Here is a 19,832-nt window from a genome sequence, read left to right as displayed (position 1 = left end):
AAACTTAATGCTAAGTTTTTAATTGATGAAGGAAATAACAAATAAACATTTTCCCAGTGGTTAAGCAGAGGTTTCTTTTCAGTTTTTAAAATTGAATTTTGTCATTGAGGCATACAGCTCGGAAGCAGGCCCTTCAGCCCACCGAGACAATGCTGACCATTAAGCACCCACTTTTTCCCATTATTGAGCGATCCAATACCAGAGGGCATGCATTTAAGGTGAGAGGGGGTAGGTTCAGAAGAGACATGAGGAGTAAGTTTTTTACTCAGAGGGTGGTGGATGCCTGGAATACATTGCCTGATAGGGTGGTGGAGGCAAATTCATTGCGGGCTTTTAAGAGAGGCTTGGATGGGCACATGAATGAGAGGAAAATGGAGGGATATGGGTATTCTGTAGGTAGGAGGGATTACCTATGTTGGCATATCATTATAGGCCGAAGGGCCTGTTCTGTGCTGTACTGTTCTATGTTCTACACTAATCCTACACATCCCACTTTTGTTCTCCTCACATTCCCATCACCTCCATCACCCAATCCCCCCACCCCACAACCATCAGAATCCACCACTCAAACACACACTCGGGGCAATTCACAGTCACCAATTAACCTACTAACCTGATGTGGGAGGAAACCAGAGCACCTGGAGTCATACAGCATGGAAACAGGCCCTTCAGCCCAATTCATCCATGCCGACCAAGGTGCCCCATCCAAGCTAGTCCCATTTGTCAGCATTTGGCCCATAACCTTCTAAACCTTTCCAATCCATGTACCTGTCCAACTGTCTTTTAGAAGTTGTTATTGTACCTGCCTCAAATATTTCCTCTGGAGGAAACCTACACAATCACAGGGAGAACATCCCAACTCCACACAGACAGCACCCAAGGACAGCACTGAACCTCAGTCATGAGTTCAAAACTCTCTATTTCAACACTCTACTTGTTTTAAGTGAATACATGTTTTTCTGATGGCCATGTCAGTGGAAATATTCAACTCAATTCTTTGTCTGGTTTAAACTCTCATTCACCTTTGAATTTCCAAATGGACATTACAAACTATATTAATATGCTACATGGATGCCAATGTCAGCTTTTAATGTAGCCAAGATATGTTAATAATCATCTAAATAAGAGTAAGCACTAGAATCGAGAGACAGTGTCTATAAACTTTGATTATTTAATGTCTTTATTAGTCATTAAACACACATACAGCTGCTCACTAAAATATTATTTCTTTACTGCCTCACATTAAGTACTGCAGGATACCTGCACGTACTCCTACTATCTTAGGGAATGATAATGAAACAGTGCTAATCTATACACTTCAAAGGAAAATACACATTGAGTTCTTAAACTGAATGCAATAACATACTATAACAATATTTCAGTGTTTATGTTCCCAACACATCAGTTAAACTTTCTGCAAGCAAAGTGGGATATGTCCAGCAGCATTTTATAAATAGTTAATACCAACAGATGGAAATTAAATCAGAGTGCTTAAAGTGGGTAAGTGAAATTCCACAACACAGGATCAATTACATTTACAGATGCAAATTTGGATATGGTAAATTCAACCTCGATGAAGGGAAAGTAATTGAAAAATAATGAGAACAGTTCCTTTGAAAATAAAAAAAATCTGCTAATTTATAACCTAATCTTTATAGTTCTGTGAATCTAGGGCAGCACAGTGACATCACAGGTAGTATAGAATTTGCATATTCTGTCAGTTACCATTTGAGTTTTCCATGGGTGCTCCAGTTTTCTGTCACAAGCTGGTTGTTAGGTTAATTGGTGATTGTAAGTTCTCCGTAGTGTAAATGTCTGGTGGGAGAATCAGGGGCAGGTGAGTGGGATGCTATTAATGGGCGCGTGAGAGAGAATAGGCTATGGTGAAATAAGTGGGAGAATAGGATTTATGAGAATACCACGAGAGCTAGAATAGACTGGATGGGCTGAATGGTCTCCCTCTGTGTTTTAAGAAAATATAAAGGCTTTTTAGTAAAGTTCCAGTCCATCCAGCTATGCATAGTACATGACCGTCCCAATCTGACTGAAGTTAAATGTTCAATTGTAATACTCTGAACATGAGGTGAACAACACTTTTATTTGAGAGAAGGAAAATTAGCTAAAAATATCAGGCAGAACACAAGAGATGGTGATGGAGGAACAAGAACAGGTGTCTGAAATAAAAGAGAGCAAGTTGTTGAGTGGTTGAAGAAAACATAGTTATTCAGAAGCAGCCACTAGTAGTTTGGTTGAGAACTTTAGATAGTGATAAAAAGGACAAATCTTTAACAATGCAGGAAGACTGTAGAAGCTATCAGTAATGGAGCAAGAAAAAAAGGGAAATAGAAATTGTTGCATTTTCCAATGAGGCACAGAACTTACTCTGTATTTCATTTCTCTTCATCCATTGTATACAAGCATTGCTGACAAGGCCAGCATTTATTTCTTATCCCCAACTGCCTTTGAGGAAGTGCTCATGTCCCACATTCTTCAACCATCACAGTCCTTTAGATGAGTGAACTTCCACAGTGTCACTGATTGGATGGGGAGTTTCAGGACTTAGTTTTAACAGTGAAAGAATGGTGCTGTATTCTCAAGGCTGAATGGTAAGTGACTTGGAGGGGAACATGGAGCTTTTTTTTCTGGATGTGATGGGCTATTCCCAATACCCATCATCAAGATCTTTACAAGACCTGGACTGTATTTTCAACTCACAGCAGACCTCGTGGCCTACCAGATTTAAGTCTATCCTCCACAAGGCTTCCTCCCACCCTTCAGAACTTTAGAATCCCGCTCCATTGCTGCTGTTTCTGAAGTGAGAACCACGCCGAACCCCTTCTTAACTACAACATGGGAGAGGCACGGAAAACTGCACATTTAACTGGTTCAGTCCATGAAGTATATTAAAAATATGTAAAAGGGAGATGAGGAATCTGAAAAAGGTGAGGCTCATGACAGCAACCAAGAACTTTTTTGATGCTTGACAAGCTATATACAGTTGTGTGGGAGTGGTGCTGGGGTTTGCTTTTACACACAGCGCTAGGTTGGACATCAGCTTGAAGTTCTCAAAGTGTTTGATTCATTTGATATTTGAGATATTCTGATTTTTGACTCTAAACAACCTTCCACAAAAAATTTTCAGGTTCTACTGTATGTCTCCATCTGCAATTATTCAACACTCTCGAGAGGTCCCTCATTTCTTGCACCAGGCATCTCGGTATGAGTAGAATCCAGAAGTATAGGCAATGTGACAAAATCCATCATCTACATAGCTGGCTATTTTTCCAAGTGCAGCAGGTTCAGATAGCCTTGTCAGCAGTGACTTTTGATTCAAAGTCACAAGAAGACACCATGGAACAATATAAGTGCAATTAGTTAGCAGCCTTCAGGTTGTCAGAACGTCCCAAAAGTGCTATATGGTGCAGTCAATGCCAACTGACCATTGTAATGTAGGAGACACAGCAGCCAATCTGGACAGAGCAAAGTTCCATAAACAGCAATGTGATAAATAAGGTGGAAGAAATTCACACTAAGTTGCATGTGCTAAACACACATACATAGACAACATGTGTATTGTCCTCCTCATCTGAAAGTATGTTCCCTTGAAGTCAATAGAATTAAATTCTGGAAACTATTATGATATGCGGCTACTACATATGTGTGACACAGAAGACTGCAGATGCTGGGTTTTGGAACTGCTGGAGGAATTCAGTGGGTCAGGCGGCATCTATAGAGGGAAGTGGACAGTCGACGTTTCAGGTCAAGACCCTTCATCAATCCAGATGAGATGTGTCGACTCAAACAATCGACTGTCCATTTCCCTCCGTGGTTGCTGCCTGACCCACTGAGTTCCTCCAGCAGTTCCAGAACCCAGTATCTGCAATCTTTTGTGTCATACATATTTTTTTTTACCATATGTGTAGTAAGTTGCTTAGGAAGTAGTTCTACTCCAATTTATTGTAGTGACTTAGCTGACATATAAACATTAACCACAACACTGGAGAACTACCTGCTCTTCCTTGAACTAGTGGCAAATTCAAAGGTAAATCAAAGTCGAGTTTATTGTCATATACACAAGTACATGTATGCACAGGTGCAATGAAAATCTTGCTTCGAGCAGCATCACAGGGATGTAGTGTTAGAGGCACAACGTTCACAAGGAAAACATAAATTAAGCATAAATTATATAAAATTATGCAAGAAAGAACTCAACTTGAACAGAAAAGCCCATTGTAATGGGAATCGTTTCTGTTCACCTGGGTTTTATTTCAGTTTAACATCTGTTTGAATGGATGGCGTCTTCAGCAGTGTCACACTCCCTCAGCTCTGCATCAGAGTGTCACACTAGACTTTGTGATGGGTTTCTGGAGTGGAATATGAAGCCACAACTTGTGACTGAGATGAGGGTGCTAACAGTCAAAGTTGAGTTTATCATCATATGCACAAGTACATGTCTGCAAGGTGCAATGAAAAACTTACTTGCAGCAGCATCACAGGCACATAGCATCATAAAAAGCAGCATTCACAAGAAAAACATAAATTAAACATAAATTATACACAATTTTTACAAAAAAAACACAATTAGAACGAAAAGAAACAAAGTCCATTTTAGTGCAAAGTGATCAGAGTGGTCATAGTGTTGCTAAACTGTAGTGGTGATTAGGGTTTTGCCGGTTGGTTCAAGAACCGAATGGTTGAAGGGAAGTTGCTGTTCTTGACCCTGGTGGTGTGGGACTTCAGGCTTCTGTAGCTCCTGCCCAATGGTAGCTGTGAAAAGATGGCATGATGGGGATCTTCGACGATGGATGTTGCCTTCTTGAGGCAGTGCCTCCTGTAGATACTACCAATGGTGGGGAGGGATGTGCCCGTGATATATTAGGCAGAGTCCACCACTCTCTGCAGCTTCTTACATTCCTGTGCATTCAAATTGCTGTACCAGGCCATGATGCAACCAGTCAGGGTACTTTGAACATTACACCTGTAGAAGCTTATTAGAGTGTTTGGTGACAAGCCGAACCTCCTTCACCTCCAAAGAAAGTAAAGACGCTGGTGCACTTTCCTTATGATTGCATCTATGTGCTGGGCCCAGGACAGGTCATCTGATATGTTAACACCCAGGAATTTAATTTAGGCAAAAATTACAGTAAATTTTTACTCACTGAGGTGAGAGATATCATTAACATCGAAATGCAGAATATTGGTTTTGGTTAACTGGTGAAGATATCAAGCTTCTCAAGTTCAAAGCAGGCTTTGATGTACAATATAACATTCTTTTTACTGCAGCTCAGCAATGGAACTCTGGTCCAACCTGAGAATCATACTCACTGTTATAGGAACACAATACATTCATTTCTTTTCCTACACCTTCTCCCCTTCTGTCTGAGTTAGAGAGCACCCATATTCATTTATCAGATTACACCATGTGGTAACAAGATAAAAATGTAACTGTGGATAAGCCATGTGAAAGGTTTTCAACATGACAATAAATTGCCCCACATTACGAAATTGCCTATTTTTTTTTAAAACCGGTTTCTCTGTTACTTCCGAACCCATTAACAATAACTTCCCTTTTCATTCCAGAGCACAATTGTGTGGAATGAACTGAGGTATTGTGTTCAAAGGCTGAAGTAAACACAGCTATTCATACGTGCAAAATAAAGTGTATCTGGGAGTGAGTTCATGCCATTATTTTCACTGATGAGTTCAAATAACATAATTAAGTTCCTGAGCTTTTGGCAGCAGAATTGAAATCATCACAATTTATATCGCACATTTAACACAGTAAGGCATTACAAAATCCTTCACAAGAATTTCATATCAAACAAAATTAGACACCAAGTCAAATTAGGGAAGGTAGCTTAAAGCTTCCTCAAAGTTTAAAGAGGCATTTTAAAGGAGGAGAGAGTTTCAGGGAAGTAATTTCAGTTCTCACGTCTGAGAGTTCAAAGCCAGAGAGATTACAATGATAAAACACTGATTTGCTTGCTGCTTATTGTGTCCAGTTCTGGTCACCACTTTAGAAAGAATGTGAAAGCCACAATGAGGGGGCAGGAGAGATTGACTGGGTTGGTTTCAGGGACGAAGGATTTCAATCATGAGGTTAGACAAGGGTTGTTTTTCTTGAAGGAAAGGTCGAGAGATTTTATAGGTGGTGCATGGGATCCTGACCAGTTTAGATTGGGTAAATGGAGGGAAACTGTTCACATTAGCAGATGCTTCAGGGTTCAAAGGACATGAACTTAAAACAGGGCAGAAGGTTTCAGAGAAGTAATTCCAATTCTTAGTGCATAAGCAGCTGAAGGTATGGATGACAAATGAAGAGTGAAGAAAACTGGGGGTCCACAAGGGACAGGAATTTCAGAAGTGCTGAGAAGTGCAGCAGTGGGAAAGTGTGTATGGATCTGGAAGAAATAGAAGAGGTATTTAATGAATACTTTACATCAGTATTCACTACGGAAAAGGATCTGGGGGATTGTAGTGTGGACTTGCAGCAGGCTGAAAAGCTTGAGCATGTAGATATTAGGAAAGAGGAGGTGCTGGAACTTTTGGAAAGCATCAAGAGGGATAAGTCGCCGGGACCAGATGGGATGTACCCCAGGCTGCTGTGGGAGGCGAGGGAGGAGATTGCGGAGCCTCTGATGATGATCTTTACATCATCGATGGAGATGGGAGAGGTTCCAGAAGATTGGAGGGTTGCGGATGTTGTTCCCTTATTCAAGAAAGGGAGTAGAGATAGCCCAGGACATTACAGACCGGTGAGTCTTACCTCAGTGGTTGGTACGCTGATGGAGAAGATCCTGAGAGGCAGGATTTATGAACATTTAGAGAGGTATAATATGTTTAGGAATAGTCAACATGGCTTTGTCAAGGGCAGGTCCTGCCTTATGAGCCTGATTGAATTTTTTGAGGATGTGACTAAACACATCGATGAAGGAAGAGCAGCAGATGTACTGTATATGGATTTCAGCAAGGCATTTGATAAGGTACCCCATGCAAGGCTTATTGAGAAAGTAAGGAGGCATGGGATCCAAGGGGACATTGCAATGTGGATCCAGAGCTGGCTGGCTCACGGAAGGCAAAGAGTGGTTGTTGAAGGGTCGTATACTGCATGGAGGTCAGTGACCAGTGGTGTACCTCAGGGATCTGTTCTGGGACCCTTAATCTTTGTGATTTTTATAAATGACTTGGATGAGGAAGTGGAGGGATGGGTTAGTAAGTTTGCGGATGACACATAGGTTGGATGTGTTGTGGATAGTATAGAGGTTACAGCAGGACATATGTAGGATGCAAAATTGGGCTGAGAAGTGGCAGATGCAGTTCAACCCAGGTAAGTGTGAAGTGGTTCATCTTGGTAGGTCAAATATGATGGCAGAATATAATATTAATGATAGGACTCTTGGCAGTGTGGAGGATCAGAGGGATCTTGGCGTCCGAGTCCATAGGATGGTCAAAGCGGCTGCTCAGGTTGACTCTGTGGTTAAGAAGGCATATAGTGTATTGTCCTTCATCAATCGTGGAATTGAATTTAGGAACCGGGAGGTATTGTTGCAGCTATATAGGACCCTGGTCAGACCCCACTTGGAGTACTGTGCTCAGTTCTGGTCACCTCGCTACAGGAAGGATGTGGAAGCCATAGAAAGGGTGCAGAGGAGATTTGCAAGGATGCTGCCTGGAATGTGGAACATGCCTTATGAAAGCAGGTTGAGGGAACTCGGCCTTTTCTCCTTGGAGTGAAGAAGGATGAGGGGGGACCTGATAGAGGTATATAAGATGATGAAAGACATTGATCGAGTGGATAGTCAGAGGCTTTTCCCCAGGGCTGAAATGGTGGCCACAAGAGGACATAGGTTTAAGGTACTGGGGAGTAGGTATAGAGGAGATGTCAGGCGTAAGTTTTTTACTCAGAGAGTGGTGAGTGTGTGGAATGGACTGCCGGCAATGGTGGTGGAGGCGGATACGATAGGGTCTTTTAAGAGGCTGTTGGAAAGGTACATGGAGATGAGAAAAATAGAGGGCTATGGGTAAGCCTAGTAATTTCTAGGGTAGGGACATGTTCGGCACAGCTTTGTGGGCCGAAGGGCCTGAATTGTGCTGTAGGTTTTTCTATGTTTCTATTTCAAAGGATTGCATGGCTGAAGCAGCATGCAGTGACAGAGAGGGGGGCAGCCATGGAAGGATACTTAAACAGACTTATAACACCATGTCTATTAAACTACAATTAGTAATTAATTATCAGGAGATTGTATGCCTTGTATGTACCAGAAGTTATTCCACTTCTCTCTCCTCCTTTAAAAGGCTCTTTCAAACATCCTTCTTTGTCCCTTTTGGCCATTTGTACTAATATCCTCATGTGGCTCTTGTTTTCTTTGTTTCATAATGTTCTTGTAATGTGCCTTTACAGCTTTACAGATGCAGTACAAATGGAAGCTCTTTTGGGGTCAGTCACTGGGATGATGGATTTTAAGCGAAGCAGGGGATATGGAGACTGGGCAGGAAGCTGGATGAGACACGGGCTCAGCCATGAAGGAACAAGTCTGATTGGCTTTATGGTCTATATCCTCTTCTATTTATTATAGAATTAATCCAGCACTGGAGGCCATTCTGTCCATTGTCTGGATGCTGGCCCTTGCAGAGCCAACTTGTTCATTTCCATTTCCCCATTCTTTTCCTGCAGCCTGTTGAATTATTTTCCTTTTTGCCAGTCATGATTGACTATTTCCACCCCCCCTACAGGAAGGAAATTCTAGACCAGAACTTCACTGTAAAAAAAAAGCTTTATATCATATTCCTCTTGTCTTTTGCCCTTCACTTTGAATCAGTATTCTCTGACTCATGAGGCATCTACTAAAGGGGACAGTTTCCCTCTATTTACTCAATCTAACTAGTCATGGTCCTGTACACCTCTATAAAATCACTTGGCCTTTCCTTCAAGAAAAACAACTCCAGCTTCTTCTGCCTAATATTGTGACTGAAATAGCTTATCATTGAACCAATCCAGTAAATCTCTCCTGTGCCCTTCACAATCTTACTGCAGTGTGGCCAGAACTGGATGCAATAATCCATTGGCAGGCAACCAGTGTTTTAAAGGTTCAACACAACCTCCTTGCTTTTGTACTCCCCACCTCTTATTTATGAAGCCCAGGTTCCTTCCTGCTTTACTTATCTTCCTTGTGCCCCAAACAATGTTATAAACCAGAACACAAGTTGTGAATGTGAAAAGGCCATTCAGCCCATCAGAGCATTTCTACAAGCTTCATTTTGAATGCCTTTTATATTTTTACCCTTGGATTCCCATAAAATACATAATTCTAAACAATCAATAAACAATTTCTTTCCACTAGTTTTTAAATTTAGTTTTCACTAGTTTTGGTTTATATCTCTTTTCTGATTTAATCTGAATTAATGTAATTCTTTTAGAATCATATTTGAATTACCTTAAAAGGAATCCTCTTCATAACTATCTTCCAGAAATATAGAACCACTTTATGCTGATTTCTCCCTCAGATATCGACAGCTCTGCCCTCACCATAACCTCAGTTTTGCTTTAGCCTGAGCCACACTGCACAAGGAGATTGTTGTTAATTGACTGCTGCTCTACATGTATTCTGAAAGAGTTTATTAATCATTTTCTCTAATGACTCGTTGCATATGAATGTTTCTTTTAAAAAGAAAATTTGCAAGGTTTCCAGTGTGCATCTTTACATCCATTCACTGGGGTGAACAGCCATAACTAACTGCAAGTCAGAACTGGTCACAATGTCACAAGAGGTCACATGTTAACAATTTGAATTCATTTCATGCCCATAGCACCACAGTCTATGACGTCTTCCACTACATCACCAGAGTTTCTTGATGTTTCCATGCATTTCTTTTTGCAAATAAAGGATTAGTAGAGGGTCTTTTTCAAGAATAATACAAATTCAAATGTTTGTTACACTCTGTTACCATTTATTGGGATCCAAATCTTACTGTATTACAATTTGTATTCTTTGGAATTACAAAATAAGTTTGAGGATTCCTTGACCCGGACCTGTTAATCTCTTCCTCACTTTGATACACCTCCAGATCCCCCGATATGTATTTAATGTCATAAAACTTTCAATAAAAGTTTCCAAATAGAGAAAAAGTATTATATTTGAAAAGACATTTTTCTCGATCACAACTACACACACACACAATGCTCCCTTCTTATGTATGACCTTTAACTCAGTTATTGCAGCATTCACAAAGGGAAACAATGTGCTGGATTTTTCCTTCTCAATGTCCTTTTACTTATTCTCTCCAAACTCATCCTTTTCCTTCAAGTTGCAGTCCTGACAAAATCTTTTCTCTATACTCCTTCAAAAACAATATTTCTCTTTGCATTAAGTGATCAGACTCAATCCTGAAACATTTTTCATACTTCTTGTTTCTCCTTACATAATAGGAAACCATGTTACCCATCGAGACTGTGTAGGCTCTAGAGCAATCTCATTTCCCCACTGTAACCTATTTTCTCACACATTCTCATTAACATACTCACTCACACACACACTCCTACCACCTATCTACAGTCAGGACAACTTACAGTATCCAGTTCAACCAATAATAAATAACATCACCAAGGTGGTTCAGTTGAATGAGCACTGCCATGATGGACCAGAATTGCCTTCTGAGTTATAGTCTCCATGCATCACCCTGCAACCACACAAAATATCAGCAGCACAGGAAAATTGAAAAGTGTTTTCAAACTCACACTTTTTTTGGGATGATCTTAAAAGCCACAAATGTGTTAGCTGCCAGTGCGGACCATCTCTGCTAGGTTTCAAACACCGTAAAACCAAATATCACAAGCCTGTGATCACAGTCACTGCAACAGATCACCCAATGCAGCTTATTTATACAGGCATAAAAATTCTGTTTGCTGTTAGCTTTCACACAGATTCTTATCTCTGTGTAACTTCCTAGTCTCAAAATAACTAAAAATTACTGGCTTGATGGTAATAAAATAGCAAATTAGCAAAGGAAAATTTATGTTTGTATAAATTAGATGTATTGATTTGATATTAAAAACTGCATTTGTATCGATATTCATATTTAAACGCCATGCCCACTGCTGCAAACACCAGCAAAAGTTCTCTCCCCACCATTAGTTTATCCAAATATATGATTTGACTAAGCAGCCTAAATTTGGAAGAATAAAAGCCAAATTTTTATTACTCTTGAACTGTTAAAGATAGTACAGAACAGGGAATTCTCACTGACAAACATACTTGATAAGTTTTGCTACTTCATCACTCTATCCCCCGTGTGGGGGTAGAAGTTGAGAGTGGACTGATAGTTTCACTGTTCAATTATGGGCACAAGACCAGATGGAATTCAGCTAATTCAGACTGGCATTTGTGCAAAACTGCTCCAATCTGTCCTTAATAATGAATAGGAACTTGTTGCTCAGAACAAAGGTATCCACTTCCTTAAAGTTACATGCTACAAAATACTCAACAACAGAGAGCAGGGAGACCAAAGATAAATTACCGTGGTGGCACGGTAGTGTAGCGGTTAGCGCAACGCTATTACAGCACCAGCGATCGGGGTTCGATTCCCGTTGCTGTCTGTAAGGAGTTTGTGCGTTCTCCCGTGTCTGCGTGGGTTTCCTCCGGGTGCTCCGGTTTCCTCCCACATTCTAAAGACGTACGCGTAGGTTAATTTGGGGGTTTAAAAAATGGGCGGCGCAGACTCGTTGGGCCGGAAGGGCCTGTTACCACGCTGTAAATAAAATGTTTTTTTAAATTAAAAAAAATTTAATTTACTTGGGATTTTAACATAGATTTATCCGAGTTAGTTTTAAGTCACAGGTTCAAAACACAGTATTAAGGCTTCTCCACTTCATACATTTTGTTACACCCACCACTGCAAGACATGCTAGCCAACTACCATATACAGTCATAAATTAGCCGCCTTCTCTGTGTTCCTCATGAGCATTGACCTAACCTCCCACAAGTTCATTCCTTTTCAATAAATTGAAAATCGCGTTTTGAGAGAAAGTCTGCAAAAGAAATAGTGATAAATCTGCATGGATTCAGGAATGTCACAGCACAGAAGGCAACCATCTGGCCCACAGAGTCTACACTGGCTCCTTGTGGAGTAATCCACTCAATCTCCTTCTTTTGCTCTTTCCCGTAAATTACTTTCCCTGGAGTGTCTTTTCAATTTCTTTTTTAAAGCCCTGACTGACTGCTTTCACTGAGTTCCAGATCATCAATGTTTGCTGTGTGAAATTTCTTTCCTCAAATCCTCTCTCAATCTTTCAGCCACCACTTTATCTCCCTGTTCTGTGTCCTGTCTCCTCTACAGGAACAGCTTCTCTCAATTTACCCTGTCATGATCTTATACACTTGTATCAAATCTCCTTTCAAATTTCTTTGCTTCAAATTAAAGTGATTTGGTCCAGTTCCTCGCTAAAATTGAAGGCTCTCTACCTTGCACATTTCAAACTTTCTTATTACCAGCAACTTATGTAGGCTCAACCCCCACCCTCATGGTCATTAGTGAACTGTGAGCCGAGATGGTGAGATACTGACATTCAACCAGTGGATGTGCAAAAGTTGTTGTAGCAAATTAGTTGCCTGGTGTGCAACCCACACAAGTTTCCCCACCATTAAAGTCAAAGAAAACCAATCAAGGGTTTGCGACAGATCCATTACCACTCGCTTTATGCTCATACCAGAAGCAAACTGCTGAAGGAACTCAGTAGGTCAACCAGTATCTGTGGGGGATGAAAACGAATTGTCGACATTGTGGGTCGAGGCCCTGAATCAGGACTTTGTGGTCCTGCCGAATTTCATTCTGAATAGAAAGTGTTCAGAAGCATTTCCAGATCTAAAATGAAGTTTGGATCAGAATCAACATTGGCTGCACAGCAAGGAGTGGTCTTAGGTAATTATTTTTGGATTCCCTGCTCTTCCCCGAAGGACATTAGAGAACAAAATTGGTTTTACAGCAGCTAATAGTCTTTTTGGTCCTTATTCCTGATACTAATCCAGAAACTATTGAAACCAATTTCAGTACATACCCTTGTTTGAAGGTAGCACCCATCAGTCAGCAGCACTTTCTGCTCTGAGTCACAGTGCTACAGGTTTAAGTCTCCCTCTGGACGTGCGAGTACAAAGTTCCAATGAAGATTCTTCAGTCCTGAAACATTAACTCTGATTCCCTTTTCATGTGGCCTGACCTGCTGAGTGTTTCCAGCATTTTCTATTTTTAGTTCAAAGTTTATGGGATGATTTTGCAAGGAACAGTACTGAAGCAAAGATGGAAGTGCTGTCTTTTGAATGAGATGTTGGCCTGAGGGTCATCAATGACATCAAGGAGAAATAAAATATCTCATGACCCTTCTTTGAGAAAGAGCAGGGGAAACTCTGGAGTCCCTGTCAATATTTATCTTTCAATCATCATCTTCTCAACAGGCTATCTAGTATTTGCCTTATTGCAGATTTTGGGATTTTACTGAGTGCATATCAGCTGCTATGCTTCAACAGCAATGGCAGCTGATTTTACCTCAAAAATACTTCATTGGCTACACAAACTTCAGGATATCCTGGGGCCTGAAAGGTGCAATATAAATGCAAGTTTTCCTTTTACATTCTCAACCATGTAGACATCACTGTCAGCAGATTTGCCTCAGACTTTAAAATGCATGCAATTAGCAACATCTGCCTTAATTCATCAACACCAGCTTCAAAAATTGCTAATCAAAATCAGTCAACTGCTAATAACTCCCAGCTTTGGATCAAAATACAGCTGATCTTCAACAGCCTGTCTGATCAACATTCATCCACGCCTGAATTTAGTTGTAATGTCTGCCACACTAAAGATCTTAAGAAAATAATCAAAAGAACCTGCAAATTGTGTATTCTTTTGAAAAAACTTTAATTACAGAAGCTAGACAGCAGTTCTTTCTCTCTGATTCAATTTTTCTGAAGTCTATATAGTTCTTCTTTTAAGCCAATGCCAGTGTGCTACTCTCTGGGGATGGTTCCTGTTTTACTCAGCACATTAGGCTGGCTTAATGTGTTTTCTTTTAGTGCAAGATTTTAAATTACAGGGTTATATCCCACAGCAAATTTCACTCAAAGGTTATTTTTAAATTTTGCTTTCCTTAGTGTTTGTCCATGCTCCTTTGGTACACGCTTCACACATGAGTTTTGAAGCAGAGTTCCCACTCTGTTCCATACTACTTCTCTTGCAATGTATATGTTGTATTTTTAAAAACTTCATGACAAGTGACTCATAGGACAAAAGAGGAACAAAAGGCTCACCATTGGCTTGTGGCTGTTTCACAAACCAAATGAACCTAATATATTATAAGGTATCGCCAAAAATTACATGTAAAACTTCAAAAAGAAAATATTTTCCCTGTGAAGGTGGTGACTCAGGCTGGGCTGCTGCATAACAGCAACACACTTACATAGTGTCCGAATATGGTAAAGCATCCCATGGGGCTCACAACCTAACACTCAGCCTCATATTACTGCAGATGACCTTAAGCTTGGACAAAGTGATGGGTTCCATGGAACTTCTTGGAAGAGGAGAGAATAGAGCGGTGGAGGAATTCTAGGAAGTCATTGCAGAGTTGAGGCTGCTGAAGGCCAGTGGTGCAGTACTCAAGGACAGGAATGGAATAAAAGAAATGGAGTGTGAACATAGTCCAGTCCATCATGCAAACCAGTCTCCTCTCCATTGACTCCGTCTACACTTTCCACTGCTTTGGGAAAGCATCCAACATTATCAAGGACCCCTCCCACCTTGGTCATTCTCTCTTCTTGGTATTGGTTTATTATCGTCACTTATACCAAGGTACAGTGAAAAATTTGTCTTGCATTCCGATCGTACAGGTCAATTCATTGGGTTAGTATGGAGTGCATTGAGGTAGTAGAGGTAAAAACAATAACAGTACAGAGTAAAGTGTCACAGCTACAGAGAAAGTGTAGTGCAATAAGGTGCAAGGTCACAACAAGATAGATCATGAGGTCACAGTCCATCTCATCATATAAGGAAACCATTCAATAATCTTATCACAGTGGGGTAAAAGCTGTCCTTAAGTCTTGTGGTACGTGCCCTCAGGCTCCTGTATCTTCTACCTGATGGAAGAGGTGAGAAGAGAGGATGACCCGGGTGGGTGGGGTCTTTGATTATGCTGGCTGCTTCACCAAGAGAGCAAGAGGTAAAGATAGAGTCCAAGGGATACAAAAACTTGAAAGCACATACCACCAAGCTCAAAGACAGCTTCTATCAGACTCCTTAACGGACCTGTCATATGCTAAAGATGATTTCATGATCTCCCAATCTACCTCGTCATAGCCCTTGCACTTTATTTGTTAACCTGCACTACACTTCCTCTGTAGCTGCATGACATTTTGCATTCTGTTTTCTTTTTACTACCTCTATGTACTTATATATGGCATGATCTGCCTGGATGGCACACAAACCGAAGTTTTTCACTGTATCTCAGTACATAGGACAATAACAAACCAATACCAATTCCAGAGACCTTGAAGCATTTTGCAGTTGGAGAATGTTACAGAGATCAGCAAATGGCCACAACACACCCACCAGATATTTAGGCAAGAGCTGAACAGCTATTTAAATTTTTAATTTTTTTAAATTTTATTTACCGCGTGGTAACAGGCCCTTCTGGCCCGACGAGTCCGTGCTGCCCATTTTAAACCCATATTAACCTACCTGTACATCTTTAGAATGTGGGAGGAAACCGGAGCACCCAGAGGAAACCCACACAGACACGGGAGAACGTACAAACTCCTTACAGACAGCAACGGGAATCGAACTCCGATCGCTGGCGCTGTAATAGCGTCGCGCTAACCGCTACGCTACCGTGCTGCTATTACAGCTGTTGCAGTTGAGTCCAATCATAATTCAACATTCACAGTCACAAAAATAGAAAATACTGAAAAACTTCAGCTAGCCAGGCAACATCCATGGAAAGATGTTTCAGGTTGAAGATCCTTCGTCAGAACTGAATACCAATAATGGTAATATTCTTGTAAATCTCCTTTGCACTTTTTCCAGCTTAAGGACTTCTTTGCTACAACGGGGCAACCAAAACTGTACACAATACTCAAGGCACAGCCTCACCACGTGCAAGCTGGGTGAATGAGCCTATGAAAATTGTCAGCAGTATATGACTCTGGGCTTTTTAAATAGGTGAATGGAATAGAAGAGCAAGGAAGTCATGTTAAATCTTTACAAAACAACAAGAACGTTGTTTCCAGTTCTGGGAGTTGCATTTTAAGGAAGATAGAAATAGAACATAGAACAGTACAGCTCAAAACAGGCCCTTCAGCCCACAATTTTGTGCCGACATAGCTAATCCCTCCTGCCTACAGAATGCCCATATCCCTCTATTTTCCTCTCATTCATGTGCCCATCCAAGCCCTTCTTGAAAGCCCCCAATGAGTTTGCCTCCACCACCCTATCAGGCAACAAATTCCAGGCATCCACTACTCTCTCAGTAAAAAAACATACTTTTCTGAACCTGCCCCCCTCACCTTAAACGCATGCCCTCTCGTATTGGATCGCTCAATAATGGGAAAAATATATTGCTTGTCCACCCTATCTTTGCCCCTCATAATTTTATACACTTCCAACAGATCACCCCTCAGCCTCCACCGCTCCAGAGAAAAGAGCCCAAGTTTGTCCAGCCTCTCCTGATAGCACATGCCCTGTAATCCAGGCAGCATCCTAGTAAACCTCCTCTGCACCCTCTCTAAAGCCTCCACATCCTTTCTATAGTGAGGTGACCACAATTGCACGCAATACTCTAAATGCGGCCTAACCAGAGTTCTATAGAGATGAAAGCTTTGGAGAGGGTGCAAAACAGGATGACTAGAATGATTCCAGAGGCAAGCGACATCAGTTGTTTGGGAAGACTGGGGAAGCTGCAATTGTTCTCCATGGAACAGAGGAAGGTGCACAGATTACAGAAGTATTTAAAATCATGAAGATGTGGACAGATAAAAACTGTGCCCATTGGCAAAGGGTCAAAACCAGAAGGATAATGAATAAAGGTGATTGGCCAAAAAACAAAAGTGACGTGATTGATTAATAAAAACTTAGAGCAGTGGGGGCAGGTTCAATTGTCACATTCAGAAAGGAGATGGATAAAAGTCAAAGTTGAGTTTATTGTCATGTGCACAAGTACATATATGTGCACAAGTACATGCAGGCACAGTAGTGTAGTGGTTAGCATAATGCTAATACAGCACCAGTGGCCCGGGTTCAATTCCCACTGCTGTCTGTAAGGAGTTTCCTCTGGGTGCTCTGGTTTCCTCCCACATTCAAAGACATATGGGTTAGGAAGTTGAGGGCATGCTGTGTTGGTGATGAAAGAGTGGCGACACTTGCGGGCTGCCCCCAGAACACTCTACGCAAAAGATGCATTTCACTGTGTGTTTCAATGCACACGTGACTAATGAAGCATCACAGGCATATAATATCATATAAGCAGCATTCACAAGAAAAACATTAATTAAACATAGATTATGCACAATTTTTACAAGAAAGAACACAACTGAAACAAAAAAGGTCAATTTTAGTGCATTATCAGAAAGAAAGGAATTGGCAGGGTTACAGAGAGAGGGTGGGCAATGGGGCAAGCTAAAATGCTCATACATTGGGCCAGTACTGACTTGATGAGTCTAATGGCCTCCTTCCATGCTGTAATTATTATGTGATTGTGTGGTCTGGGGACACCACCCCCCCCCCCCGAAACCCCAAAATGATGCTTTGAGTCTTGATTGCTTATTTCCAGATCATGAACAATCACTAGTCAAGGTTTCAAGTCAAAGAGATGGGGTGGATGGGTGAGAGGGAAAAGGAGAAATGGGGTGGAGTGAAATTAAGGCAACATCTAACCACTTTCCATTCTTTCTGAAGTATCTAATCAGCGATTGCTAAATAGGATTGGGCTAGACTTGTCTCTTATGTCTCCTACAGAGTCACGCAGCTTTGTTACCACAGAAGAGAATACACTTGTGCTACAATTTAAAAATGCACCAAGCTCAATGTCCCAAAGAAACCAGGTGGTTCTAATGACTAAAACAACAAACTCCGCAATAGAACAACACAAACAAGCTTGCAGTTCTACCACACACCATCCTTGACATTTACCACAGACTCTGAGCCCTCGCTTCTTTCAACGGAGCCCTTATTGGTACCCATATGGAGAAACGAAATAACTCGGGGACACAGATCGCCTAGCCCATGCTTCGCCAATGGAGCCTTCACTCCTTCACCGGAGCCCTTGTTGGTACCTATATGGAGAATCCCAATAACTCAGGGACACATGCAGGATAAGTCTAAGCGACAGCAGCGCACAAATCCAAATCCACACTCAGTCCATTCTGTATCCCATTCATTAACACAAGGAGCCTAAGTGAAACACAGTGGTCAAGAGATGGGCAAGCACTGCTGTGAGTTTCTGGTCTGCAAGCTTCAAGCCAGCAGCGTAGATTTGAACTCCCATTCACTTTAGAATGAATGCATCCGCAGCTGGACCATAGTTGAATGTCTCCCCTGCTCTCAGTAGCACAGTGTTATCGGAGACGATAAAGTTCAGCCTGTAGTTGATTTACAAAAAAGTGAACAGAACTGAATGATCATATCTTGCCCCCGGTTCATATTGCAACCTTGTCTGAAACCACACCCCAGAAAATAATTGTTAAAAGAGTCGATGAAATTATTTAGTAATTGCCATACCTTTTGCACACTTTCGCTGCAGTTGCCGGAGCTGATGTTTAAAAATCCTTACTTTTTCGTGTGCTGCGAGACACCGAGTGTGCGCCTCCGTCACTCACTCGGCGAGGACGTCGATGTGAGAGCTCAGCTGTAAAAATAGGAGGAGCACAAACCATTGACAGCTCATCTAACACTGCAGAATGAACCCGGAGCCAAAAAGTCCGCAAACTCTCTTCCAACCCTCTCCCAATGCAGCCTCCAACTTTGTTTTATCTTTGACTAGTCTTGCAAACAATGAAAAAGTCGATGAACGTTGCTAAAATACGCCAAAATCTTCAGAAATAGAATCAGCAGCAGCGGCGGGGAGTGTTAACTTTTCGTTGGAATTGGCAAGGGGTGGGGAAGAGGCAATTTTTAAGGTGAGGAGAATAGATGAGAGGGAGGAGAGAACAAAAGGGGAAAGATCTGGGATAAAGTAGAGACATTAAGTAATAAAATAGATGGTGAAAGGACGCTAATGAGAGGAGAAGTGAAACAAAAGAGACGAAAGGGTGTAAATGGAAAACATCGGTTGTTCTCAGGTTCAGTGGAGACACAAGAGGGACTGCAGCTGCTGGAAATCTGGAGCAACACACTCGAGCTGCTGGAAGAACTCAGCAGGTCAGGCAGCATCTACGGAGAGGAAATGAACTGTTGCCTGACCTGCTGAGTTCCTCCAGCATTTTGTGTACGTGGACAGATTTAGTGGTGTATCCGAAGCATTGTGATGAGTTCTCAGTGAAAAGATGAAGTGATGTACAACAAGTTTATCTCCAACTTCAGAGTTACAGCGTCTCAAGGGTTTCGACCACAAAGAGGTCAAAGTGTGAGCGGATGGAGAATTGAAGTAACAGCTCAGGGTCATCGCAGGGGCTGAGCAGAGCTGCTATGCAAAGCGATCAACTCAAATATTTTGGCATGATCAAGAATACAAAATCTAGAGAATGTGTTGGGGGAATATGCAGGTTTTAATTTAATGGGACTGGTAGGTTCAGAACTTTAACATTCTATTTCCTTTTGTTTCCTGTGTAACTTCCTGTAATTTATCAATGACGTCTTGT

The 19,832-nt window shown here is 41.3% G+C and overlaps 1 protein-coding gene across 2 annotated transcripts in view; it reads right to left on the bottom strand.

Moving 5' to 3' along the window:
• Positions 1–19,490, bottom strand: part of arap3 (ArfGAP with RhoGAP domain, ankyrin repeat and PH domain 3) — a 197,312-nt gene extending 177,822 nt beyond the window's left edge. Inside the window, exons 1-2 of one of the 2 annotated variants that reach the window (XM_052014278.1) lie at positions 19,435–19,490; positions 18,754–18,880 (exon numbers count right to left, since the gene is read on the bottom strand). The gene's annotated coding sequence lies outside the window, so the exon portion shown is untranslated. Of the gene's footprint in view, positions 1–18,753; positions 18,881–19,434 lie in introns of those variants that run through there. The other variant, XM_052014279.1, reaches the window with a different exon arrangement.
• Positions 19,491–19,832: the final 342 nt, after the last annotated feature.

Source organism: Pristis pectinata, chromosome 4, assembly GCF_009764475.1.
Source record: "Pristis pectinata isolate sPriPec2 chromosome 4, sPriPec2.1.pri, whole genome shotgun sequence".
In the NCBI taxonomy this organism is placed as follows: domain Eukaryota; kingdom Metazoa; phylum Chordata; class Chondrichthyes; order Rhinopristiformes; family Pristidae; genus Pristis; species Pristis pectinata.
The sequence above is the reverse complement of the archived record's forward strand: the minus strand, read 5'-3'. Positions and strand labels throughout refer to the sequence as shown.